The 27,461-nt window shown below is 37.3% G+C and overlaps 1 long non-coding RNA gene and 1 other non-coding gene across 2 annotated transcripts in view; both read right to left on the bottom strand.

Moving 5' to 3' along the window:
- Positions 1 to 2,425: 2,425 nt before the first annotated feature.
- The window catches only part of LOC148874663 (uncharacterized), a 30,481-nt gene continuing 5,445 nt past the window's right edge, over positions 2,426 to 27,461 (bottom strand). The window contains exons 2-3 of the long non-coding RNA XR_016105397.1: positions 3,445 to 3,673; positions 2,426 to 2,681 (exon numbers count right to left, since the gene is read on the bottom strand). This is a non-coding gene — a long non-coding RNA (uncharacterized LOC148874663). The remainder of the gene's footprint in view (positions 2,682 to 3,444; positions 3,674 to 27,461) is intronic.
- On the bottom strand, positions 20,141 to 20,247 carry LOC148874664 (small nucleolar RNA R71). The gene has a single exon (XR_016106043.1). It is a non-coding gene; the product is annotated as a small nucleolar RNA R71 (small nucleolar RNA).

Below are 27,461 nucleotides of genomic sequence, written 5' to 3'. Positions count from 1 at the left end.
ACTAGGTCGGATTGGGCAAGGTTGGATTCCAGATGGGCCTTCCCAAGTTGCAACCCTAGCTATATGTCATTCAGGAAGTTAGCTACATATAGAATGGCAACATCATGGAGCTAAGTAGTAAATAGCTTAGGCGCAACAAATTCTCACTAGGGGTCAGCATTATTCGGTTAAAATGGAAAAAAATCGAACCAAAATTTTTTGTTTTGTTTTGTTTTTTTTTTTAATTTTCAGTTAATTTAATTCAGCTATTTTGGTTTTTAAATATTTCAATTTCAGTGTTTAGAATTAGAAATTCAGTTAACATAAATAAACCGAATGAATAGAATTTTGCTATAAAATGACCCGGAAATGGAACCGTTCTGGCCACTGGTTTCCGGGTTGACGGTTCGACTATCCGGGTCAATAGGTCATTGACCAATTCAACAGTTTTTGGCCAAGGACCGGTTTTGGGGTAAAATGGAACTAGTTTCCTAGATAGCTCCCATGCCGAACGGTCCAACCGTCTAGGTCAACAATGGTTCGAAAACCATGGTTTTTTTACAATTCGGTTTCAATTTTAGTTTTTAAAATAGGCTTATTTGGTTCAATTTTTTAACCAAATAAACCAAATGCACACCCCTAGTCAAGGAAATCGATCTTCTATTTCATTTGTGTGTATATATATATATATATATATGTTTTCAAATGAGGTACAAAGGGAAAGGGAAATAAATCATAATTTTTAAGGGCCCATTTGTTTTTTGGATTTTGAGAGGAATTCATATCGACATCCCATAAAGTGTGCCCCATAGTACATCCCAAATGTGTATTGGGAACGTCTCCCCATGACACGTAGAGAAGTATTCCTAATGCATGGTTAGATGTGCATATAGTGAGCACTCAATGCTATGGATCGGATTGTGCTCCAATCTTATCCGAGGTCTGATCCTATTTGGTCGAATTTGGATCACCCTTGTTCGGATTTTGAATCAGATAATGAGATTCAATCATAAATTGGATTGGATTCAGATCACTCCTATCCGATCTGAGAAAATCCAATCCAATATATGTTATATATTTATTCATATAAATATATATAATACATATATATATATATATATATATATATATATATGTTATTTGTTTATTTATAAATATATTATTTATATTGTGCTTTTGTAATTTTTTTATATTATTTTTTTTATAAAAAATGTATATATATGACAAAAATAATTAAAAACATAGATTTTTTTGTTTTTCTTTATTTAAATTAGTATATTTTATTTTTATTTTAAAGAAAACAAATCGGATCGGATCAAATTCAATGATCCAACTTCCCAATCGGATCTTCCATGAACAATGTCAGATCGGAATTGGATATACCCTGATTCGAATCCAATCCAATCTGTTTGCATCCCTAGGCACAAATATAAACTCTTTTGAGAGGGAGAAAGTTGCTCAATGAGATTTTGGTTCTCATTGACCAAGATACTCATGTTATTTTTTCATATTTATGTGAGATCCACTAAAAGTTTATTTTCACTTGTAAGTGATACTCATCTCCTATTTGGGTAAGTAACTTCCTCACATGGAAGGAAAGTTGCCAACACTTGGATAGAACAAAATTGTCCCTTTTAATAATGGTTTTTTATGGCTAAAACGGCCATTGTCTTATATACCTAAGAAATAAAAGAGCACGGGTAAATGCACTTACTTGGATAAATCTTTCATATCTTTTATGGCAAATACTTACTTGGGTAAATACATTTATCTAGATAAATAACTCCCCAAAAGGCGAACACTTAACACCTCTCATGAAGTTTCATGTAAATACTTATATCTCCCCTATGGGGATTTAAATTTTAAAAGAACACCCAAAAGCGTAACCCAAGAAAATAAGAAGAAGGGATGACTCTATATGAATGAGGTACTTAAAACGATTTGCCTTACCTATTTTCATCAAAGCCCTATATTTGAAGTTCAAAGTTCAAACAAATGAAATAAACCCAAGCTTCAGAACTCTGTTTTTTATCGAAGCACTGTAAAAGTTCATTTGGCAACAATATAAAAAAAGCAAAATGGAGAATAAATATAGGGCTTAAAGGGGTGCTCCAGTGCCAATTCAATGGCCTGGGTTTCTTCCAACAAGATGATAAGCATGAGAAGAATCCCGTGGCCAAAGTTTTCAAACAAACCAGACGTTCAAATTTAATACTGGAAACTGCATTGCAATGATAAATTTGAACTTCCAAGTAGATGTGGTTGTTGCTGAAATCACAAGTAGCGCCCTCTTCATACCAATCCACAGACATTGATTATTTGATTTTGCCTACAAGAAGAATTCTTTCAAAGTTGAAACAATAGAGCATGTTTGACCTCTCACGTTTCCATTTTGTTGGTGCTTTTCATATTCTAAAAAGAGATGTATTCTTGGGAAGAAGGATGCATATGAGCCAAAGAGAGGTGGTAAACTATGAATAAGAAAAAAAAATTGGTGGGACCCACAGGCTGCCTTTTTATTGGTTGGAATTATTTTATCTAATTTTCCTCTAATAATAATAATAATTATTATTATTATTATAATTTGAAGGCTGTAAATAATAGAATTTTGTCATCCAAGTTAACATACTTGGGCACCAGTGCAGATGACGACCTCTTCTGCTAGTATCCATGAAGAGTTTCTCCTTCAAAAGTCTCCCACCCTGAAAATGGATAACAAATTTTCATTCAAAAAAAAAAAAATGTAGCAAGGTGGGTGGTTCTACTCTAGAATCATCCTTCCTAATTCAAGCAAGAAATTTTGTTTGTTTATCTATAAAGAGAAAAGTTCAAGCAAGAAATTTAACTTCCTTAAAAAAAATCAAATCTGATTGTGGTTTAGTAACTCTAACAAAAAAATCCAGCATAAAGGGTTCCAAGATGAAAATATGGATAGTATCTCTAGGACTTGATTTTCGTCAAATTAAAACAGAACCAGATCCATCATATAAAAGAAATCTCCGGATCCACTAATCATGTTTGGGATGGAGTTGACCCAGATCCATCATATAAAAGTATCTCTAGGACTTGACCCGACTCTCCACCCACCTGTTCATTTCTTAGCAAAGCCTTGTCCTAAGTTCACCAGTTCTAATAGCCTATTCATCATTTGATAATCAAGCAGGCTTCAATCAAACCTAGCATTTCACAGAAGAACCAGTCCCAGTAATAAAAACTAATCAGCGGGCATTACACTGAAGAACCAGTCTCACTTTTCAGGTCCCAGTAAGAAACAACTCTGTGGGCTCTGGTTGAGCATTTTCCACCAGACCTAGATCAACCCATTCCCTAACTACTAAATATAGTTTTTGTGAGAAAATGCATCACATGTTTCTTGCTTTTAGTCTTTTTTAGCCAACTTTCTAAAAGTACTCTGAATCATAAAACTGAGATCATATAGAAGATAAATTCATCACAAAGAATTACCATGATTATAAGAATCCTTATATGCAACTTTTACAGAGGTCTTAGAGAAACAGTCTGCAGAAATTGTCTAAGTTTTATTCTGAAAATCTCATTGACCATGATCTCAGAAAATCACTTGGGCTCTTGATTCCTTTACTGGGTAGAGCCGTTGAGCCCATCATCTTCTGTTCCCCATTTCTTGCTCTGTTGTGCATTTCTTTTCTTGGATCAATAAAATTTCTTTTGTTGTCTGTGGAAAGTGCAGAAACAACACATCAATAAACCTCATAAGCTAATTTTTACCCTAGATGTAGAAAAAATATTGAGAGTTGTAACAGAAAGTAAAAAAGAAGACATATTACAAGTCTGGTTTCTTGCATTGTTGGCATAAAGTGTCATTTTATTTGGACATAATAAGTAAAAGTAGATATTGATCATAAAACCAAGGATCAAAGTATTGGTATCGGGCATCGTATCAGGCAACTTGGATATTGATACACTTTCAAAATGCATGGATACTGATGAAAAATATGGAAATGCTTGGAGGAAACACATACAATTCTATAAATACATTAGTAACACTAAATTTAAGGTCAAATACCTACAAATAATTTATAAATGCATAGGAAATATATATTTTAATGGTGTATAAGAAAAAATATATTACAATTTTTTATCAATGATGACAGATTTTAAGAATTAAAATAGAGTACAATGAGTGCAAATAACTCTCTTAACTGTCCTCAAAAAACTTAAAAAATTATAATTGAGCCCAAAGAAGCTCGTTTCTTCCCACTCCGTATTTTGCTAGAAAACCAGCAAAGGCATTGTCAGTTCTTTTACCCCACATAAGCATCCAAATCTTGTGCCAGACATTTGAATTTCTTTCGTACACTGTTGTAGTTCCAAAGCCCAGCTTCTTCCTATTGCAGCCAACTTTGAATCACCTTCTATAATCAACTAAGGTTCACTATCCTTTTGCCTTTTGCACTCCCTCCATTAGAGCCATAATCTCAGCCCTTAAAGAATCCCCTATACCAACTAGGCCTGACAATAAACTAATAATTTTGCCTTTCTTATTTCTAAAAACACCTCTAATGCCAAAAGGATCTGGATTACCTGCACTATTCCCATCCAAATTAAACTTATTGTAGCCATTAACTAGTGAAGACCATAAGGGGCTTATAATAGACTTATAATGGTTTCAATAAGCCACTTCCTTCCAACTTCTCATAACGTCATGTGTTCAAAATCAGTAAAGAGCTCTAAAGATTTAACCTACTGAACTAATATAGCATAGTGGTTTCAAAAATTGCCTCTTTGATTCTTTCCCTATATATATATATATATATATATATATATATATATATATATATTCTTAAATTCCTCTCTTCCCATATGATCCTGCTCATAGCAGCCCTTAGACATCTCCACGTTGTTCTTCCCCTTTTTTGGCCACCTAAAATAAAGTAGAGGCAAAAAAGCTTTGCCATTAAGCACCAATTAGGTCTTTTTCTTTGGAACAAATTACAAGTATTTAATCTTTCCAAGAAAACTTTCCAACAAAAGCCTCCAATCCTTGGAGGGATAAGTTACTCCAAACCTCCTTAACAGGAAAGGGATGCCCCAAACTATCAAAGGGTTGAATTAAGGCCTTAAAGAAAGAGGTGCAGGAGAAGGTACCAATGGAGGAAGGGTCCAAATTCAGCTGTCAGTTTTTGAGGGATTCAAGAAATGAAGCAAAGCCAAAACACTATTTTGTTCCAAATCCTTTAATCCCCTCTCAAACCCAAAGTCCCAATCAAAACCAACTCTTAATAATGCATCAATCAATAATCCAAAGTACAAAACATTTGCACCTATTATATTTTAATTGTTATACCAATTATTTTCTATTTTACTATCTTTACTTTTTACATTAAGAAAAAAGTCATCCAAATATTAAATTCTCAAATGTAAATTAAAATATCAATTAACAGTCTATAAAAATATATAATCTCAACTCAAAATATATCAAATCTATTAAAATGTCTAAGATAAATATCATATGCAAATTCATAATTTTTAATTACTAAAATATTTATCCATTATTAATATTTTTGTTTCTATAGTTTTTCCGAAGTTAAAAATCGTTTCTTGATATAGATGTAGTTTAGTAGATTTGATAGATTCAGTTTAGTATTATATTCTCAAATATTTTGTAAACAATTTTTTACTTTTTGTAAATAATAAATATTTTTTATTTAAATTAAAATACTAAGTAATAATTTAAAAATAAAAATTTTATAATACATATCATATGTAAATTCATAAATTTAAGTACCAAAATAATTATTCTAGTATTAATATTTTATTTGTATAAATTTCTTTAGATTAAAATCATCTTTCGATTTTAATACAAATATTGAATATTATATTATTCTTTTTAATTTTTAGTCGGTGTTGTTGAGCATAAATATGTATTCTATTTGGATTTCATGTGGAAAGCTATTTTATTTCATTTGTTATCACAATAAGCAAGATAGCTTAGTGGTTTAAGGCTGTATTTAGGACTTGAGGACTAGGTGCTAGGCAACCTCGGTTCAGGTCACACTGTGTTCAAAACATAGTTTTCAAAGCGCCTAGGCGACCATGGGGCACCCAGGCACCTAGGCGATGGAATTTAATACTAAGGCTTGCCAATGATTTCTACCCCGTTTGAACTAGTTTTTATTGGTTTTATGTATTCTGCACTTACTTTTGCGCTTGTATTTCTTGTAGTGTTGCTTCAAATAGGCAAAACAATATATTAGAGTTGCAATTTACAAGTTAAAAGTTAGAATTTGAAAGAACTGAAGGGGGCAGAGCCCCTATTTTAGATCAACAATACATAGGGAACAAATACTAAAATAAAAGAAGAAAATGAAAAATAAAGGTAGGGGGCAGAGTACACCTATATTGCACCCTTCATCACACCTTAGTACACCTTGTTTTTTACCTTTTTTTTTTGTTTTTTGGTTTCTCTTGTCCTCATTTCCTTTAGTGGCCCTTTTGAGAAAAAAAGTTGCAATTTTTTTTTCTATGTAAGTAGCTTTGCTCAATCTTATCTCTATGTAATTGTAAATTGTAGAGGTTTGCCTTGTTTCCCTTACATATTTAGTCTCCTTTAATAAGCATCAAAGAACTTAGCTTCTCTTAGATCCCTAAATGTTGTCATCTAGGAACTTGTAAGGTTGTTTGTAAATTTGAACATATGGCTGCATCCCCCCTTGTTTTTTGCTTTTTAGATTTATTTCCCTCTCTCTCTCTCTCTCTTATGTTTGAATACTCACAATGACATACACTTTCATGGAATTAGAATTAAATCTTACCTTACCTATTAGAGGAAGGATAGTAGGTGTATACCTTAACACTTTGGTCTTTTTTGGTTCTACCAAAACCCTTCAAAGTAGCCACCAACCAAAGAAGCCCATTTGTCCATGGGTGAAGGTTAATGACCTTGTTGGAGCTTTCAAGTCTAGAACCCGCCTAACAACCTCATGCATTGCACCTAGAGTGCTCATACATAGAAGCCTTAGATGGAAAATGGATAGCAGAGATTTAGTCTAATTAGGACTAGAACATTAGGTTTGTTGCACTATGTGGTTTCCATTCTTAGAAGTATGATCAAAATAAACCTAAAATATTTCAAAAAAAAAAAAGAAGAGAAATTTGATTAAAGGACACTAAGACACCTCCTAAATTATCAAAGGTTACACTAAAACTCCAATTTCAAATATTTTAACCCAAAGCTCTCATTTAAGATCAAAATCAAGGATACAAACTTCATCTAAGATAAAAATCCAATAAAGAGGGATGCCAATCAAAATCCAAGCTCTCATATAAAATACATAAATAGTTCATATTTCTACTCAAGGTTGTCAACCATTACCAAGGCTAAGTAGATGCATGACTCTATGAGATTAGCTCTTGAGGTGTATCATCAAAAGGCCATGGCAAGGGTCTAACCTTTCCTTGACCAGCATAAAAGAATATACTTTATCTCTTGTCCATTTAATTAGTCCCAAGGCTAAGTAGATGCATGAATTTATGAGTTTGACTCTTGAGAGTTAACATCAAAAGGTCACCTCAACTCCCTTTCTATAAAATGTCTGGAATATTTAGTAGATACTCAATTGGCAAGGGTTAAAACCTTCCTTTGTCCATCTAGTTATACCTAAGGCTAAGTAGATGCATGACATTATGAATTAGCTCTTAGAATGTAGCATCAAAAGGCCACTTCGACCTCATTCCATGGTCTTAAAATCTTAGAGTGTCTAGTAGAAATGTGTATGGTAAAGAGTTTAACCCTCCCTTAACCAATATCAAAAGATACTTCACTTTTATTTGTTGTAATTTCAAAACCCAGGAGTATCTAGTAGATACACATGTGGCTAGGGGATTAGTCATCCCTTAACCAATACTAAAAGATACTTCTCCACTAATCTGCATGTCATTTTCTACTCTTATGCTTACTAAAATAATTTGAGTGTTACAATAATGGCTTGTTGTGAGCGTCGTGAAAACCGGCTCACTTGCCGCTTGGGCTGAAAATGGAGTCACCACCCATCAGATTGATGTACTTGACAATGACTCCTGCAGCCAAGGCACTGGTCTGTTAGACAGGGTATGCCCTTAGCTTCAATAAGATTAATGTACTTGATAACATTTATTGTAAATGAATAAAAGTGCAAAATTTATTTATGTGATTTGGTGTGTTTCTGTGTAATACCCTTAAACTGGACACTTATGAGACTCGTGTTAAATTAAAATCTTCATAACCATTGGATAGATCTGGGTAGATTTATCCTGTCAAGGCTGTCACTGATGTGCCGCCAAGTTGGTTGGGGTGGCTTGTCTCAGTTGCCAGGGTGAGACCTGAGGTACATGCAGTGTGGGTTTTCTTGAAACCCTGAACTGGACCAAATTCCAGTATTGCCCTGGACCTTGGAGATAGATGGGCAAAATTGGAATGTTACACCTGACCCCTAAACTCGATTCTGATACTACACTAGGTGTCGAATTGGGTTGTCTTTGATATGCTAATCAAAGAGATCCTTAGAGGGGGTCAAAACCTGGGTATGCTAGGACAGTTCGAGAATTCACCTGAGTGGGTGATTATAGTGACAGGATCAACCCCTTTGTCGGACAAAGTGAATGATTGGGGAATGCAATCTCTCTAATGGAAACCTAAATTGCCAACAGTGGATTTCAAATGTGTTTGAAATTTGTTTTGCAAAATATATTTATATAGAGATATACATATATATATATATATATATATATATATATATATATATATATATATATTATGGTTTCAAATTGTATGCAAAAGGTTTTAATTCCAAGGATCCATGTGAGTAGAGAGTGCAACACTATACCTTGCAGCCGAGGGAGGTTCTCTCTTGTCGGATAGTGTTTGATCATTAAGGGCTGAGTAGTTAAGTGTAAGACCATTGAGGGTAATACCTAATGGGCTAATCTTGTATCTGCCCATAGTCCTTGGGCCTTCATAAGATGGCTGGACCCAAGGATCATTTAGTGTAAATGTTGGGCCCATTAAGAGCCCATGGTGATGGACTCATTGGTTCATTGTGTCCTATAGTGAATTCGGCTAAGTCTTTTTAACAGAGGCTGGGTTGAACCCATGTGGCTGATATGTAGATCAATGCTAGGGTCCCACGCCACACAAAGAGAGCCAAGTTAGCCAGCATATTAAAGGGTAGGCAAGCTATGTGACTTGATGTGAATAAAAGTTATCATATTCTTATCTATGAATATTCAATCTTTCTACACTTAATTAACACTTAATTGGACTCATTACGTTGGTATTTTGATTCAAGGCAAGGAAAGAAGTCGTCAGAAGGAAGACAAGGCTAATCAGATGGTTTTTCACAGTTTCGGCACCGTTCAGTAATCTGGGCCTAACTCTCATATCCAGGATTCAACTGGACTGATTCAAGATGCACCGAAAAGATAAGAGCGAAATCTACAACTTTCATATTTTGGATTTTGATAGATTCGACCTAAACTAAAGTTAAAATTGAGCCCAAAGTCGAAGCAGATCCGTAGTAAAGCCCGACTCATAGCAGAAGCCCAATTCGTAGAAAAGCCTTGTAGCAGCCCAACTTATTAAAGCAACCCACTTGAATTCAAGAATCCATAGTCCTCTTAGATTTGAACTCTAAATGTAATTCTAGAAAGTTAAAGAAGATTGAGATCATTAGATAAGAGATAAGATAAGATAGGATAGGATCAGTGAAAAACTCACTTGGATTATCCATTCTTGAGATAACTCCAAGTAGTTGTAACAACCACTCCGCAAAAAACTATCTAAAGTGGGGGCGTACCAACACTTGGGAGGAACTAATTACTAAAGTTCCCTCTGAAGTAATCAAGAAGACCATCAAGAAAGCTTCAAGAAGGAGATCAGAATCAAGAAAGCTTCAAGAAGGAGGTGGCGGCAAGAAGAGAAGATCTCAGCTCTAAGGGCGACATTATGAGTTCTTTCTTTCCTCTTGTTTGTTTTATTTCCTTTATCATGAATTGATTTATTTATAGCTAGGGTTGTGGAAAGCCTATCCATGACAATGAATATATTTTTATGATTTATCCGAGATTGCAACTTCCATTTAGTCTATGAATTATTTGGCTTAATGCGATTAGGAGTGGCCATCTCTTAATTGATTAGGTTTATGTGAATGAATCGGGAGAGGAATTCATATAGTGGACCGCATAATTCAAGGTGTGAATTGAGTGGTATATAGGGATATATATACATGATTCATCTGAACGTATAAGTTTTTCTTTGAACTTAATGCATTTCTATCTTGAGAACTCTAGTTGAGGGATCGAAGGGTTACTTGATAGAAGTAGATTTGATATATCTTTGGAAAGGATATTAAATAAAATTGGAAAAACTTCAGCTTATGGAAATGACAAATTATCTTGGTTAATCTCATCCATTAATATTCATTGGAATGGTTAGGCGGACCAATGATCCTAGCGATTTCAATAAATCGTTGCAAATTCAGTTGTATCACCCCTATTTTATTTTTCTATTTTTAGTTTTCAGTAGTTCTTATTGTTGGATCTGAATTTCGGTTGTCCAAATAATTAAGGAAGGCTGTAGTTCTAATACTTATTTTGTTAAATCCTTGTGGGAACGATATTTTCATACTACTGAAAGAATGGTAGGATCCATCTAATGGACGCCATGATGGTTGCGGAATGGGTGGGCAAATTTAAAAAATTTTCCTACCTTCTCCCAACTGAGAATCATATTCCCTAAATTTAGAATACAATATTCAAGGATTCTACTTGAACCATAGTCGAACCAGATCTGAACCAAAAGGAAAAAGGGAGGATTATACCTGATCTGGAGAAATAGTATCTCCCAAAGTTGGTGTTCACGCCCAAAGAAGACACCAAGATCCGCTCTTGCTGAAGGTGACACAGCTATGGGTGGAACGGAACCAGTAGGGTGCGTCCTACAAACTGAATCCTTTGCAAGAACCCACTGGAAACTCTGAACACCGAATCCTTATCAGTATTTTCTGTAAGACTGATGTCAAGAACTGATTTCTTGTCTTCTTTCTTCTACAAAGATCGAATCTTGCAAGAGGGAATGGCGGCGGTGGGAGGAGAACTCCTGGGATGAAGATGGCTGAATAGCTTCTCTTCTCTCTGGAGTTTTTTGTGAGATCTAATCTCAGTTCGCAGGATGCTTTCTTGCTTACTCAAAAAAAACCCTGGTTTGAAATCTGATGTCTTTCTCTTAGGGTTTTGCCTCCTTTCTTCTTGATTAAAAAAACATCCTAATTAGGAGTTATCCCAATCCAAAAATCAATATTTGGATAGGGGATTATCTTAATCCTATTTGTAGATTAAGTTAGTTTACTCCTAATCTTATCAGGAGGTTACCTAATTCAAATCTGATTTGAATTTGGTCTCCCAGAGTGGATAAGGTTAAAGGCCCAATCCTTTTACTAACATTAATCTCAAATTCGCCTCATAGATGGGTGATCATATCAGCCCAGCTCGTAATGAGCTTTTGGCCCATTAAGTGTTCACTGTTTAACTAGTTTCCAATCTGCTGCCCAGTTGGGCTTCTTTGAATGGCGTGGGACCCAAGCATTGATCTACACACCAGCCACATGGGTTCGGCCCAGCTGAATTCACTGAAAAGTTCAGTGAACCCCTGAGCCCATCACAAGGACCCTATGGGCCCAACACTTACATTAAGTGGTCCTGGGCCAAGCCATCTTATGAAAACCCAGGGACTGTGGGCATGTGCAAGATTATCCCATCAGGTATTATTCTAAATGGTCTTACACTTAACCTCTCAGCCCTTAATGATCAAGCACTGCCCAACAAGAGAAGACCTCTCCCTCGGCTGCAAGGAACAGTGCCGCACTCTCTACTCACATGGATCCCGAGAAATAAAACCATTTGCAAACCTTTTGAAACCGTATATATATATATATATATATATATTGCAAAACAAAATTCCTACGATTGAAATCAACTGCTGACAGTTTGGTTTCCATCAGAGAGAGTGCATTCCCGATCATTACCATTGTCCGACAAAGGGGCTGATCCTATCACTATGATCACTCACTCAGATGAATTCTCAAACTGCCCATCATGCCCGGGTTTTGACCCCCGCTAAGGATCTCACTGATTGACATATCAAAGATAGCCCGATCCGACACCTTGTTAAGTGTCATAGTCAAGTCTAAGGGTCAGGTGTAACTTTCTAGTTTTGCCCATCTATCTCTAAGGTCCAGGTCAATACTGGAAATTTGGTTTGGTTCAAAGATTCAAGAAATCCCATACTGCATGTGCCTTGGGTCTTACCCTGGTGGCCGAGGCAGGCCATCCTAGCACTTGGTGGCACACCGGTATTAGCCTTGGCAGGATAAATCTCCCCAGACTTATCCAATGGGTATGAACATTTAAAACTAACACGAGTCTCTATAAGTGTCCAGTTTTAGGGTCTTACATAGAATTATACCAAACAATATGAATCAAACATGCACTTTATTTATTTCCACTAAATAACAAAGTACATCAAATCGGATTGAAGCTAAGGGCATACAAAACTGTCTAACAACTCCCACTTGTACTTAGGTCCAATCTGGTACAAGCCGTAGTCTCAAACTTTCCACGTGTTTCTCAAACACCTTCTGTGTTAGTGGCTTAGTCAATGAGTCTGCCACATTATCCGCTGATGCTACCTTCTGAATTAAGACCTCCCCTCTACCAACGATCTCCCGCAGTACATGGTACTTCCTCTCGATGTGCTTTGACTTCGAGTAAGCCCGAGGCTCTTTAGCATGGGCGATCGCTCCATTGTTGTCACACAACAACGGGATGGGTGATGTGCTGGATGGAATCACTCCCAATTCGTGTATGAATTTCTTCATCCACACGGCCTCCTTGGCAGCTTCACTTGCGGCAATGTACTCAGCCTCGGTTGTGGAATCTATAGTGGACCCCTGTTTGCTGCTTTTCCAGCAAACAACACACGATCCTATTGTGAAAATATACCCAGATGTAGATTTTCTATCATCTGGATCCGACTGGAAATTGGCATCGGTATACCCTAGAACTTGTAGTGAACTACCATCAAATACCAGACAAAACTCTTTTGTCTTTCGAAGGAATTTGAGTATGTTCTTCACAACAATCCAATGCTCCAGCCCTGGGTTGGTTTGGAATCTACTTACGACACTCACCGCCTGAGCAATGTTCGGGCGAGTGCACAGCATGGCATACATGATGCTCCCTATGAAGAAGGCATAGGGAACGTCTCTCATGCCCTCAATCTCCTCAGAAGTCTTGGGAGACATCCTCTTGGAGAGAGTGACTCCATGCCTAAAAGGAACATTTCCTTTCTTGGAGTTCTCCATGCTATATCTTTTGACAATTTTGTCAATGTAAGCAGCCTAGGATAATCCAATTATCCGCTTTGATCTATCTCTATAGAGTCGAAGACCCAGTATATATGAAGCTTCTCCAAGATCTTTCATGGAGAACTGCTGTGATAGCCATACCTTGACCGAAGTCAACATTCCTACATCATTCTCCATGAGTAGGATATCGTCCACGTACAACACCAAAAAGGTGATCTTATCCCCACTAGACTTCCTGTAAACACAGGGCTCATTCAGATTCTACTCAAAGTCAAACATTTTGACGACAGCAATGAAGCCTTGCGGCTGCTGCATGTAGATATCTTCACTAAGATCTCCATTTAGGAACGCGGTTTTGACATCCATCTCCCAAATCTCGTAGTCATGGTACGCTGCTACAGCTAGCAGGATCCTAATGGATTTAAGCATGGCCATGAGCGAAAATGTTTCCTCATAATCGATTCCTTCTTTCTGAGTATACCCTTTCGCCACCAAACGAGCTTTGTAGGTCTCAATCCTGCCATCGGGGCCCTTCTTCCTCTTGTAGATCCAATTGTAACAAATTGCTTTTACCCTGGAGGGCGGATCTACTAGAGTCTAGACCCCATTGGTCTCCATTGAGTCCATCTCAGCTTTCATGGCCTCCACTCACTTCTGGTAATCTATGTCTAACATAACCTCCACATAAGTTATGGGATCCTCTTCACTAGTTAAGGCTTCCACTAGGAAACCATCTTGGTCATAACCATATCGGACTGGTGGCTTGGATACCCGAGTGGATCTTCTATGTTGGTCACTACCTGGAGCCTGTGAGACATCTCCCACTACACCTGAGCTCTCCTCATCAAGAACTATTTCCTAACGATGGGTGTCCAAGATGTATTCAGTTTCTAAGAATTGGGCGTTTCGACTGCAGAACACTTTGTACTCACTTGGGTCATAGAATAGATAACCCACCGAATCTTTTAGATAGCCTATAAATAGGCAACAACTGATTTTGGATTCTAACTTGTCCGTACTTGTTCTTTTAACGTGTACAGGACAACCCCAAATTTTCAAGTTTCTTACACTTGGCTTCCTTCCGGTCCATAGTTCATATGGAGTCTTCGGAACTGATTTTGTTGGAACCCGATTCAGTATGTAGATTGTAGTCTCTAATGCATATCCCCAAAAGGATATGGGTAATTTTGAGTGTACGAGAAATGACCAGACCATGTCCAACAAGGTCCTATTCCTCCTCTCTGAAACACCGTTGAGTTGAGGTGTGGCAGGAGGAGCTAATTGTGACACTATCCCATTGACCTTTAAGTAGTCCCTGAATTCGTCAAAGAGATACTCACCACCTCGATCTGATTGAAGGGCCTTAATTTCTCTCCCTAACTGTTTCTCGACTTTCTGTCTGAACTCTTTGAACTTTTCAAAGGACTCAGACTTGTGTCTCATTAGGTACACATAACCATATCGTGAAAAATCATCTGTAAAGGTGATGAAATACACGTGTTGATTTCGTGTCCTAACACTCAGGGGACCACATACATCAGTATGTATTAGGTCAAGTGTGCCTGCAGATCTTTCAGGCTTACCGTCAAATGGCCGCTTAGTCATCTTACCTTGAAGGCAAGGCTCACAAGTGGGAAGATTTTCTACGGTTAGAAAATCCAAAGGGCCATCCTTTACCAACCTTGTGATTCGGTCAACACTGATATGGCCAAGTCGGTAATGCCAGAGGCAAGTGGGATTTACTGTATCACGATTTCTTTTCTTGGGATTTTCGACCAACGTAGTTTCAATTAAGTTAGTTTCCAGAGAAGGATGTAGAACATAGAGACCGTTCTCCAGTTCCCCGCATGCAATGAATTTGTTATTCCGTTTAACAGTAATCATATTACTAAAATAAATAGTATATCCATCAGCACAAACTTAGAAACATAAATTAAATTTCTTCTCAAGTTCTGTACATAAAGACAATCTTTAAGTACAAGCACTCATTCTCGAAAAACTAATTCTACGGTTCCTATTGCCACAACTGCAAAACTTGCAGTTGTTCCCAAGAACAATGTCACTTCGCCTTCACTCAATCTTCTGCTAACTTTGAACCCCTACAGTGATTTACATGCATGAGTTGAAGCCTTGGAGTCAACACACCAGGACATAGAAGTAACTAACATATTAGTTTCTATGACACAATTTCGACGTTACCTTTCTTAGATTCCAGGTAGGTAGGACAATTCCTCTTCCAGTGGCTGGTCTGCTTGTAGAAGTGACAGACATCAGATGCCTTGTTCTTCTTCTGCTTCTTGGGTTTGGTAGCTTTCTTCTGGGGCTTCTTTGCCTTTCTCTTTCTATTGCCCGATTTGTTAGATTCAGTAAGCATAACCATAGGCTCATCCTTCTTGAGTAGATCCTCGGCCCTCTGCAACATATTGCTGAGTTCCTGGACACCGACATTCAGCTTATTCATGTTGTAGTTCATTGTGAACACATTGAAGAAAGAGGGCAAAGAATTCAGGATAGCATCCACTTGCGTGCCAAGATCTAGCCCGGATCCAAGGGCTTTGAGTTTGTTAATGTAGCCCATCATTTGAAGACAATGGTCATGAACTTTCTGCCCCTTGGACATCTGCGCGGTCAGGAACAGTTTCAGGACCTTCTGTCGAGTATAATGGTTATGCTCTTCATACATTGTCTTTAGACTGTCTAATATGTCATTGGCTAGTTCGATCTGATCAAACTGCCTTTGTATTGAGTTGTCTAGTGAGGCAATGACAAAGCAGTGGGCTAGGGAGTTCTTATCCTCCCAATCTTGGTAGTCCCTCTTACGGGCCTCAAAAGCCCTATCACCCGGACGCTCCAGGACAGGATTTTTCACCACATTATCTAACTTTTTGGAAGTTAGGACCAACATAAGATTTCTGTACCAGTCGGCATAGTTTGGGCCCTTAAGCTTGTTATCATCTAGAAGCTTTGCGAATTGACCATTTTCCATTTTCTGATAAAACAACAAAGACGTTAGTCCACAACCTTAGTTTGATTCATGTTACCTACATAGATATGGCTTTTAATCTATGTTCCATTCCCATTTGTTCATCTTTGAGATTTCCCTCCTTTCTTAGTGACGGAGACGACGAAGATGTCTCTAGAAATGTGGGAAATCACATGGGGTGCATGAAGCCAACTGTTTCAGCTGCATAACCCCAACACCTTTCTGTGATGGATCATATCCACTCACCAAATGAGTTTCCCTTTGGCCTCTGTAAGACAAGGTTCAGAGCCATTTTCAACTAAACCTGTCTGTCTAGTGAGTGCACACCCATCATATTCAGGTTACGCCAAGGTACCGTCAGAGAGTTCCCATTGTCTAGTGAAGCCCCTCCCACATCGGTTTATGACGCCCCTATCATCTTTTGAAACACTCTAACAGATCCAACAGCAAATGGATAGCCCAATTTTATGGTGCGTTTCCTCATTACTGAAGGACCCATCATTGTGCTAATGATGGAAGGCCTTTAGAGACTCCATCATATGGATCTCCCTATCACATGCATTCATATTTGCTGGAGGGAATAAAATTATGCGCTAGTTCTAATTTTATGTCAAACCAAAGTGGATCCCACTGACTTTCACAAAGTCAGATTTCTTGTGGACCTTAATCGGCTAGGGGTTCCGTACGCATCCCTTTTCAGGGTTGTGGGGACCCCAAGAAAGGAAGGGTCATCCAATGACCTTAAGGGACACCATGGCAATGATGTGCATTCAGCCATGGTGTGCGCAAGAGCCACTAACGAGTCATCTTGGGCCAAGTGCTTATGGCCCATGGTCACAGCATATCAAACATCCAATCATCACATGTAAAGGAGGAATTGATCCAATCAATTAACTGCTGTAAAGCCCATTAAACGGCCCATTTGAAATCCATAACATTAACAATTAACGTCTATTAGATGTATGGGCTGAATTGTAGTTAGCAATTCGGCCCATACAACTTTTCTCACAAGAGTGGGCTTTTGCAGTTTTAACCCTTTTAAAATTGGGCTTTACAGGTGGGCCGAATTAACCCATGTAATTGAACATCAGATTTGGAACAACCAGTGTGAGAAGAAAGGATTGAAAAACAGTCCCCTTCGAACCCCAGATTCGGTCCAAACAGTTTTGGTCCAATCTAGTCTGAAATGGTCTGAAACTGATTTTCAATTCAAGAATTAATTTATGAAAGATCTGAAATTAATAATTTTGATTTTAGATAATCACAAATGAACTATGGACTGCTCGTACCACTTGCAAAATAGAGGTTAATCACTAGGGTTGCAGTTTCACAAATTGCAAATCGCAGATAGCGATCTCTCCATCTACAAATCTCCAGCGCCACCTTCTTCCTTCTTCTTCATTCAAGAAAAAGTAAAAAATAGAAATCCTATTTCTATTAGTTTATTACATTCTTGATCAAATCCTATACATTCAGTCTAGAAAAATAAAAAAAATAAATAGAAAGGAAAAAGGGTGCGCATACCAACTGCGCCAAATCTGCACTGCGATATCTAGGTTCGAACAATCCATTAAATCAAAATAAATAAAGAACAGTTCTAAATAAAATTTTGGATTTAGCAGAAAGTAATTTCAGACCAATCGCTCTCAACAAGAAACAATTTCTTGGAAAAAGAAAACAATCTGCGCAAATCTTGGCAGAACAACTTCTGTCCATCTGCGCAAGTTCATATCTGATTTTCTTTTAGTTCAAGATTCGAACCTATGGCTCTGGTACCAATGAAAGAATGGTATGATCCATCTAATGGACGCCATGATGGTTGCAGAATGGGTGGGCAAATTTAAAAAATTTTCCTACATTCTCCCAACTGAGAATCATATTTCCTAAATTTAGAATACAATATTCAAGGATTCTACTTGAACCATAGTCGAACCAGATCTGAACCAAAAGGAAAACGGGAGGATTATATCTGATCTAAAGAAATAGTATCTCCCAAAGTTGGTGTTCACGCCCAAAGAAGACACCAAGATCCGCTCCTACTGAAGATGACCCAGCTGTGGGTGGAACGAAACCAACAGGGTGCATCCTACACACTGGATCCTTCGCAAGAACCCATTGGAAACTTTGAACACCAAATCCTTATCAGTCTTTTCTGCAAGACTGATGTCAAGAACTGATTTCTTGTCTTCTTTCTTCTGCAAATATTGAATCTTGCAAGAGGGAATGGCGGCGGCTAGAGGAGAACTCCTGGGATGAAGATGGCCGAACAACTTCTCTTCTCTCTAGAGTTTTTTGTGAGATCTAATCTCAGTTCGCAGGATGCTTTCTTGCTTACTCAAAAAAACCCTGGTTCTAAATCTAATGTCTTTCTCTTAGGGTTTCTCCTCCTTTCTTCTTGATTAAGAAAACCTCCTAATTAGGAGTTATCCCAATCCAAATCAGTATTTGGATAGGGGATTATCTTAATCCTATTTGCAGATTAAGTTAGTTTACTCCTAATCTTATCAGGAGTTTATCAGATTCAAATCTGATTTGAATTTGGTTTGCTAGAGGGGATAAGGTTAAAGGCCCAATCCTTTTACTAACATTAATCTCAAATTCGCCTCATAGATGGGTGATCATATCAGCCCAGCTCGTAATGAGCTTTTGGCCCATTAAGTGTTCAGTGTTTAACTAGTTTTCAATCTGCTACCCAGTTGGGCTTCTTTGTATGGCGTGAGACCCAAGCATTGATCTACACACCAGCCACATGGGTTCGGCCCAGCCTTTATTACAAGGCACAGCCAAATTCATTGAAAAGATCAGTGAACCCCTGAGCCCATCACATGGACCCTATGGGCCCAACACTTACATTAAGTGGTCCTTGGGCCAAGCCATCTTATAAAAACCTAGGGACTGTGGGCAGGTGCAAGATTAGCCCATCAGGTATTATCCTAAATGGTCTTACACTTAACCTCTTAGCCCTTAATGATCAAGCACTGCCCGACAAGAGAGGACCTCTCCCTCGGCTATAAGGAACAGTGCCGCACTCTCTATCACATGGATCCCGAGAATTAAAATCATTTGCAAACCTTTTGAAATCGTACACACACATATATATATATTTATATATATTGTAGAACAAAATTCCAACGATTGAAATCAACTGCTGACAGTTTGGTTTCCATCAGAGAGAGTGCATTCCCGATCATTACCATTGTCCGACAAAAGGGCTGATTTTGTCACTATGATCATTCACTCAGATGAATTCTCAGACAGCCCCAACATGACCAGGTTTTAACCCCCACTAAGGATCTCACTAGTTGACATATCAAAGACAGCTTGATCTGACACCTAGTGAAGTGTCATAATCGAGTCTAAGGGTTAGGTGTAACTTTTCAGTTTTATCCATTTGTCTCCAAGGTCCAGGGCAATACTGGAAATTTGGTCCGGTTCAAAGATTCAAGTGATCCCATACTGCATGTGCCTTAGGTCTTACCTTGGTGGCCGAGACAGGCCATCCCAACACTTGGTGGCACACCAGTATCAGCCTTGGCAGGATAAATCTCCCCAGACTTATCCAATGGCTGTGAACATTTAAAACTAACAGGAGTCTTTATAAGTGTCCAGTTTTAGGGTCTTACACAGAATTATACCAAACAACATGAATCAAACATGCACTTTATTTATTTCCACTAAATAACAAAGTACATCAAATCGGATTGAAGCTAAGGGCATACAAAACTGTCTAATAGCTCCCACTTGGAATGAATTAACCAAAAAATTCTTGGCTAAGTATTTTCCACCCTCTAAAACAACAAAATTAATTAATGATATCACTACTTTTGCTCAATAAGAGAGGGAATCCTTATATGAAGCATGGGAACGATTCAAGGAGATGCTTAGGAAGTGTCATCACCATGGGATACCAACTTGGCGTCAAATCCAAACTTTTTATAATGGTATTACCCCCTCTAATTGTTCCATTATTGATGCAGCTGCAGGAGGTACTATCATGTGGAAAACGCCAGAGGAAGCTTATGACCTAGTAGAAGAAATGGTGTCGAACAACTACCAATGGAGTAATGACCGAACTGATCGAAGGGGAGTACACCATATCGATTCTTTTGTAGCTTTATCTACTCAACTTGCTAGTCTGAATAAGAAATTAAATACTCTTAATGTTGCAACAATAAATACATCATCTAGCAATCCATGTGATTTCTATGTTCAATTAGGACATATTAATTTTGACTGTCCGGTAGGTAATCCTTTTGCTCCACATGAAAGTGCTAATTTTATTTCTCATGGTGGTAGGCCGAATTTCAACCCCTATTTGAACATATACAACTTAGGGTGAAAGAGTCATCCGGATTTTTCATGGAACAACATGGGATTTCAACAACAGTCGCCCCCATAAGAAAAGAAGGGTAATTTAGAAGAAATGATTTCTAAGTTCATTAATGTTGCTGAAGCAAAATTCCAAGAACATGAAAAGAGATTCTTAAATCAAGAAGCATCAATTAAGAACTTAGAAGTCCAAGTGAGGCAAATTGTGAATATATTGTCAGAAAGAAGAGAGGGATGACTGCCTAACAATACAGAGAAGAACCCAAGGGAGCAAGTGAATGCCATTGCTTTAAGAAGTGGAAAGTCTATTGGCGAGACCCAAAATGATGACCAGAGAGCTGAAGTGGCCGATCCACAAAAGGAGACCGAAGGGAGTACACCTAAACTAAATTTAGGTGCTATTAAACTTCCTCTCCCTTACCCCAAAAGAGTTTTGAAAGCTAATTTAGATAAACAATTTGAAAAATTTTTAGAAGTGTTTAAAAAGATACATATTAATATCCCTCTTCTTGATGTATTGTCACAGATGCCAAAATATGCCAAATTTTTGAAGGAGGTAATATCAAATAAAAGGAAATGGGAAGATCAAGAGATGGTGAAGTTAAACAAAGAGTGCTCAGCCATTCTTCAAAATAAATTGCCCCCAAAGCTTAGGAATCTAGGGAGTTTTTCCATACCTTGCACCATAGGGAATACTGAATTTGAAAAAGCCTTATGTGATTTAGGTGCTATTATAAATTTAATGCCTTATTCTATTTTTGAAAAACTTGGATTGCATGAACTAACATCTACTACTATTACCCTGCAATTAGCTGATAGAAGCATTAAATATTATTGGGGAATAGTAGAAGATGTTTTAGTCAAAGTGGGCAATTTTATTATTCCTACTAATTTCATTTTGTTGGACATGGAAGAAGATAGGACAATGCCTTTGATTCTAGGGAGACATTTTCTTGCTACTGGTAATGCTTTAATTGATGTGCAAAAAGGTCTATTACTTTTAGAATCAATGGTGAAGAAGTCATATTTAATGTATTTAAAACCATGAAATATCCCAACACAATTGAACATGAAATATATGCAATCGATTGCATTGATGTTTGGGCAGTTGAAATTAACGCATCTAAATTAGATGATCCTTTCGAAAGCTGTATTCTTAATTCTTGTAAAAACATGCAGGTCTTGGATGAGGAAGTTAAGGAGTTTTTGAACTATTGGGAGGATGGTCAAGAAGGGTTCAAGCCAAGACAAAGTAATGCTCATTATATTATGTTGTTGATTTCTAATGAGAGACTGTTACCCTTCATTTTGCAGGCCCCTATTCCAGATTTGAACCCGCCCATGATGGATAAAAGGGGACCACACCGAAAGCTGCAACCACGAGAGTTAGAGGATCTGATTTATGATTATTAAAAATAGGGAAGTTTGTTTTTCCTTTTTCTTTTTGTTTTTACATTTCTAGTTTAGTTTTTTCTGCCCTTTCTTTGCATTTAACAATGTAAGTTTTAAGTGTGGGGGAGGGGATTTAGGATTTAGGTTAGAATTTATGTTGTATTTTAAAATTTGATTTAGTCGTGTTTTTCTACATTAAAATAAAAACTCAACTCTTTTGAAATCAATTGAAACAATATTCTAGGAAAATTCTTATGAACTGAGTAAAGAAATATGATCAGGGAGCACACCATTCATCTGAAGCCATCCCTTTTAAGATAGTCCTAAATTTAGGTTTAAGTAAATATGGTAAATATTTTACCAAGCAATTCAATTGGTAGGACGAAGCATAAAATGCACCTACCAGCCAAGTAATTCAATAGTAGGGTGGAGAATAAAATGCACATACTAGCCAACAATTCAAATAGTAAGATGGAGCATAAAATGTACCTACTGACCAAGTAATCCTAAAAGTGAGATAGAGCATAAAATGCATTCACTTCCACCCAAGAGAAAAAAAAACAAAAAAAAAAAAGAGAAAGAGAGAGAGAGAGAGAGAGAGAGAGAGATGAGATAAAAATGTTTTCCCTAGTTTACTATCTGGTTTTTAATAGCAAAAATTGGATTGATTGATGAATGAGTCGTGTATGACTTGGTTGTGTTGATTTAACGGTTTGCAATAGTTAACCTAGAATATTTTTGGAGAAAGATGAAGGAGAGTTGAGTTTAACGGTTTGTCCCTGTTTTATTTTTGCTTGAGTTTTGTCTTGCCCGATGACAGGCAAAGTTTAAGTGTGTGGGGGGGTTGATGTGAATAAAAATTATTATAATTTTATCTATGAATATTCCGTCTTTCTATGATTAATTAACACTTAATTGGACTCATTATGCTGGTATTTTGATTCAGGGCAAGGAAAGAAGTTGTCAGAAGGAAGACAATGCTAATCAGATGGTTTTTCATAGTTTCGGCACCATTTAGTAATCTGGGCCTAACTCTCATATCCGGGCTCCGACTGGACTGATTCAAGATGCACCGAAAAGATAGGAGCGAAATCTACAACTTTCATATTTTGGGTTTTGACAGATTCGGCCTACACTGAAGTTAAAATCGGGCCCAAAGTTGAAGCAGATCCGTAGTAAAGCCCGGCTCACAGCTGAAGCCCAATTCGCAGAAGAGCCTTGTAGCAACCCAACTTATTAAAGCAGCCCACTTGAATTCAAGAATCCATAGTCCTCTTAGATTTGAACTCTAAATGTAATTCTAGAAAGTTAAAGAAGATTGAGATCATTAGATAAGAGATAAGATAAGATAGGATAGGATAGGTTCAGTGTAAGACTCACCTGAATTATCCATTCTTGAGATAACTCTAAGTAGTTGTAACAACCCCTCCGCAAAAACTATGTAAAGGGTGGGCATACCAGCACCTAGGAGGAATCAATTATTGAAGTTCACTCTAAAGTAATCAAGAAGACCATCAAGAAAGCTTCAAAAAGGAGATCAACATCAAGAAAGCTTCAAGAAGGAGGTGGCGGCAAGAAGAGAAGATTTCAGCTCTAAGGGAGACATTATGAGTTTTTTCTTTCCTCTTGTTTGTTTTATTTCCTTTATCATGAATTGATTTATTTATAGCTAGGGCTATGGAAAGTCTATCCATGACAATGAATATATTTTTATGATTTATACAAGATTGTGATTTCCATTTAGTTTATGAATTATTTTGCTTAATGCGATTAGGAGTGACCATCTCTTAATTGATTATGTTTATGTGAATGAATCGGGAGAGGAATTCGTATAGTGGACCGCATAATTCATCATGTGAATTGAATGGTATATAGGGATATATATATATGATTCATCTGAACGTATAACTTTTTCTTTGAACTTAATGCATTTCTATCTTGAGAACTCTAGTCGGGGGATCGAAGGGTTACTTGATAGAAGTAGATTTGATATATCTTGGGAAAGAATATTAAATAAAATTGGAAAAACTTCAGCTTATGGAAATTATGAATTATCTTGGTTAATCTCATCCATTAATATTCATTGGAATGGTTAGGCGGTCCAATGGTCCTAGCGATTTCAATAAATTGTTGCAAATTCAGTTGTATCACCCCTATTTTCTTTTTCTATTTTTAATTTTCAGTAGTTCTTATTGTTGGATTTGAATTTCGGTTGTCCAAATAATTAAGGAAAGCTATAGTTCTAATAATTGTTTTGCTACTTGATAACAATTTTTTTTCTATTTTTCATTGGAAGATGTGCTAGTTCGCATGGAGGAGAAGAAGACATTTGCACAGATAGAAGATCTGCAATCTGCGATTTGCAGAAAACAAATATGCAAACTGTAACTAACCTCTTTCTTGTAGGTTAGTAGTCACACGAATAGCCCACTGTTATGTTTGATTGCTGATTGTTGATTGTCATTTAACAGACATAATTAATTTCAGGTCATCTTCTTGAATTGGATCTTGAATTAGACACCAAACCCTAGACCCATTCGGCCCAGATTGGACCAAACTAGTTGGACTGAATCTGTGACTCAATAGGGGCTACTCACAACCCTAAAATTTTATATGGGCCAAGGGTTTAATGGCTGATTGCAAGATGCAATTTGGCCTAACCTGTAAAACCTAGTATTGTTAAGTTAAAACTATATCAACCCTAATTTAGCTATATGGGCCAAACTGCGTTTTGCAGTTTAGTCTGTGTACCTAGATAATGTTATATGATAATGTTATGGGCTCTAATGGGCTGATACTAATTTAACCTAACTATTTTAGGGTTTTACAGATGATTAAATTGATTGGATCAATTATGGTTTTATTTCATGCATAAGATGTATGATGTGTGATGTGCTATGTATATTGGCCATAAGCACTTGGCCCAAGTTAATTCGATAGTGGCTCTTTTGCACACCATGGTTGAATACATCATTGCCATGATGTTCTTAAGATCGTTGGATGATCTCCCTTCTTGATGGGCCCCACTTCAACTTCCTCCCTGAGAGGAACCATGTAGAACCCTAGCCATTTAGGTCCTATCTGAATATAACTTTGAGAAAGTCAGTGGGAGGCACTTTGGTTTGACCTAAATAAGAACTAGGGTGTAATTATTTGTTCCCTCTAACAAAATATAAGTGCATGTGATAGGAAAATTCATATGATAAACTTTCTAAAGGCCTTCCATTGTTAGCATGAAAATGGGTCCATTAGTAATAAGGAGATGCACAAAAAAATTGGGCTATCCATTTACTGCTGGGTCTGTTAGATTCTTTCATATGATGATAGGGGTGTCATAGACCGATGTGGAAGGGGCCTATCCTAAAATGGAAGACTCTCTCATGGTACCTTGGCATTCATGAATATGATGGGTAAGCACTTATTGGACAGAAATGTTTAACCTAAAATGACAATGAACCTTGCCTGATAGAGGCCAAAGGGAAAACTCATAAGATGAGTGGATATGATCCTTCATAGAAGGTGGTGGGGTTATGCAAATGAAATAGTTGGCTCCATGCACCGTATGTGATTTCTCACATTTCTAGAGATATACTTCGTAGTCTCAATCACTGAGATAGGAGGGAAATCTCAGAGATGAACAAATGGAAATGGAACATAGATTAAAAGCAATATCTATGTACTAAACATGAATCAATTTTGGTTGTGGACTAATAATCTATCTTGCCTTTTATCAGAAATGGCAAACGGACAATTCACCAAGTTGTTGGACGATAATAAGCTTAAGGGCCCAAATTATGCTGACTGGTTCCATAACCTTATGCTGGTATTAACGTCTGAGATATTGGACAAGGTTGCTAAGAACCCTGCCCCGAATCATCCGGGTGATAGGGCTTTTGAGGCATGCAGGAGAGAGTATCAAGAATGGGAAGAGATGAACTCTCTTGCCCGGTGCTACATCATAGCCTCCCTCGACAATCCGATACAGAGACAATTCGATTAGATCGAAATGTCCAAGGATATCCTGGATAATCTAAGGACCATGTATGAAGAATAGAATCGTTCTACTCGACAAAAAGTCTTAAAACTATTTATGACCACTAAAATGACCGAGAACGAGATGGTTCATGACTATTGTCTCAAGATGATGGGTTACATTAATGAACTGGAGGCACTTGGGCCAGGGCTGAAGAACTAATGAGTTAAATCTCCCCAAAGTTGATGCCATCCTAAACTCTTTGCCTCCCTCATTCAATCAGTTTATCATGAATTACAACATGAATAAGCTAAATGTTAGCCTTCAGGAACTCAACAATATGTTGCGAAGGGCTGAAGAACTAATAAAGAAGGACAAACCGATGGCCATGCTTGTTGAAGGTGGCAATTAAGGTAAGAAGAAGAGGAGGGCAAAGAAAAAGCCTCAGAAAAGGTTAGCAAGCTTAAAAGGCAAAAGAATGACAAAGCATCGGATGCTTGTCACTTTTGCAAGTAGATCGACCACTGGAAGAGGAACTATCCTCAGTATCTAGATACTAAGAAGCAAGGTAATTTGAATCTTTTATCATAGAGACCAATTTGTTGGTCACTTCTGCTTCTTGGTGTATTGATTCTAGGGCTTCAACTCATGCATTTAACACATTGCAAGGGTTCAAGACAAGCAGAAGACTAAGTGATAGAGAAGTAATGCTCTACTTGGGGGCTTCTGCAACAGTTGCAGCTACAACTATAGGAACTATAGAACTAGTTTTTAGAGAAGGAATAATTGTATTTAAAGATTGTCTTTTTGTACCACATTTATGAAGAAATTTGATTTCTGTCTCAAAATTGTGTTTTGATAGTTATTCTATCTTATTTAGTAATGTGATTACTATTAAAAGGAATAAAAAATTCCTCGCATACAGAGAACTTAAGAATGGTCTCTAGAAACAAACATAACCGAAACTACACCCGAAACAATCCCCAAGAAGAGAACTCATGATACAATTAATCCCACATGCCTGTGGCATTACCGACTTGGCCACATTGATATAGATTGTATCACAAGGTTGGTAAATGATGGTCCTTTGGATTTTCTAACTGTAGAAGATCTTCTAACCTGTGAACCTTACCTTCAGGGTAAGATGACGAAGTGGCCATTTACGGGAAAGTCTGAAAGATCTATAGACACACTTGACCTTATACATACTGATGTATGTAGTCCCATAAATGTTAGGACACGTAACCAACACCTTTATTTTATAACATTCATTATTTTATACTAATGAAACACAAGTCTGAATCATTTTGAAAAGTTCAAAGAATTCAAACAAGAGGTCAAGACATAGTTGGGGAGAAATATTAAAGCCCTTCGATCAGATCGAGGAGGCGAATATCTCTCCAACAAATTGAATGACTACATAAAG

The sequence above is a fragment of the Nelumbo lutea genome, chromosome 1 (genome assembly GCF_056320005.1).
Source record: "Nelumbo lutea isolate HS-2025 chromosome 1, American lotus-T2T, whole genome shotgun sequence".
Lineage (NCBI taxonomy): Eukaryota > Viridiplantae > Streptophyta > Magnoliopsida > Proteales > Nelumbonaceae > Nelumbo > Nelumbo lutea.
Note: the sequence above shows the minus strand (reverse complement) of the source record. Positions and strands in the feature narration are given on the sequence as shown.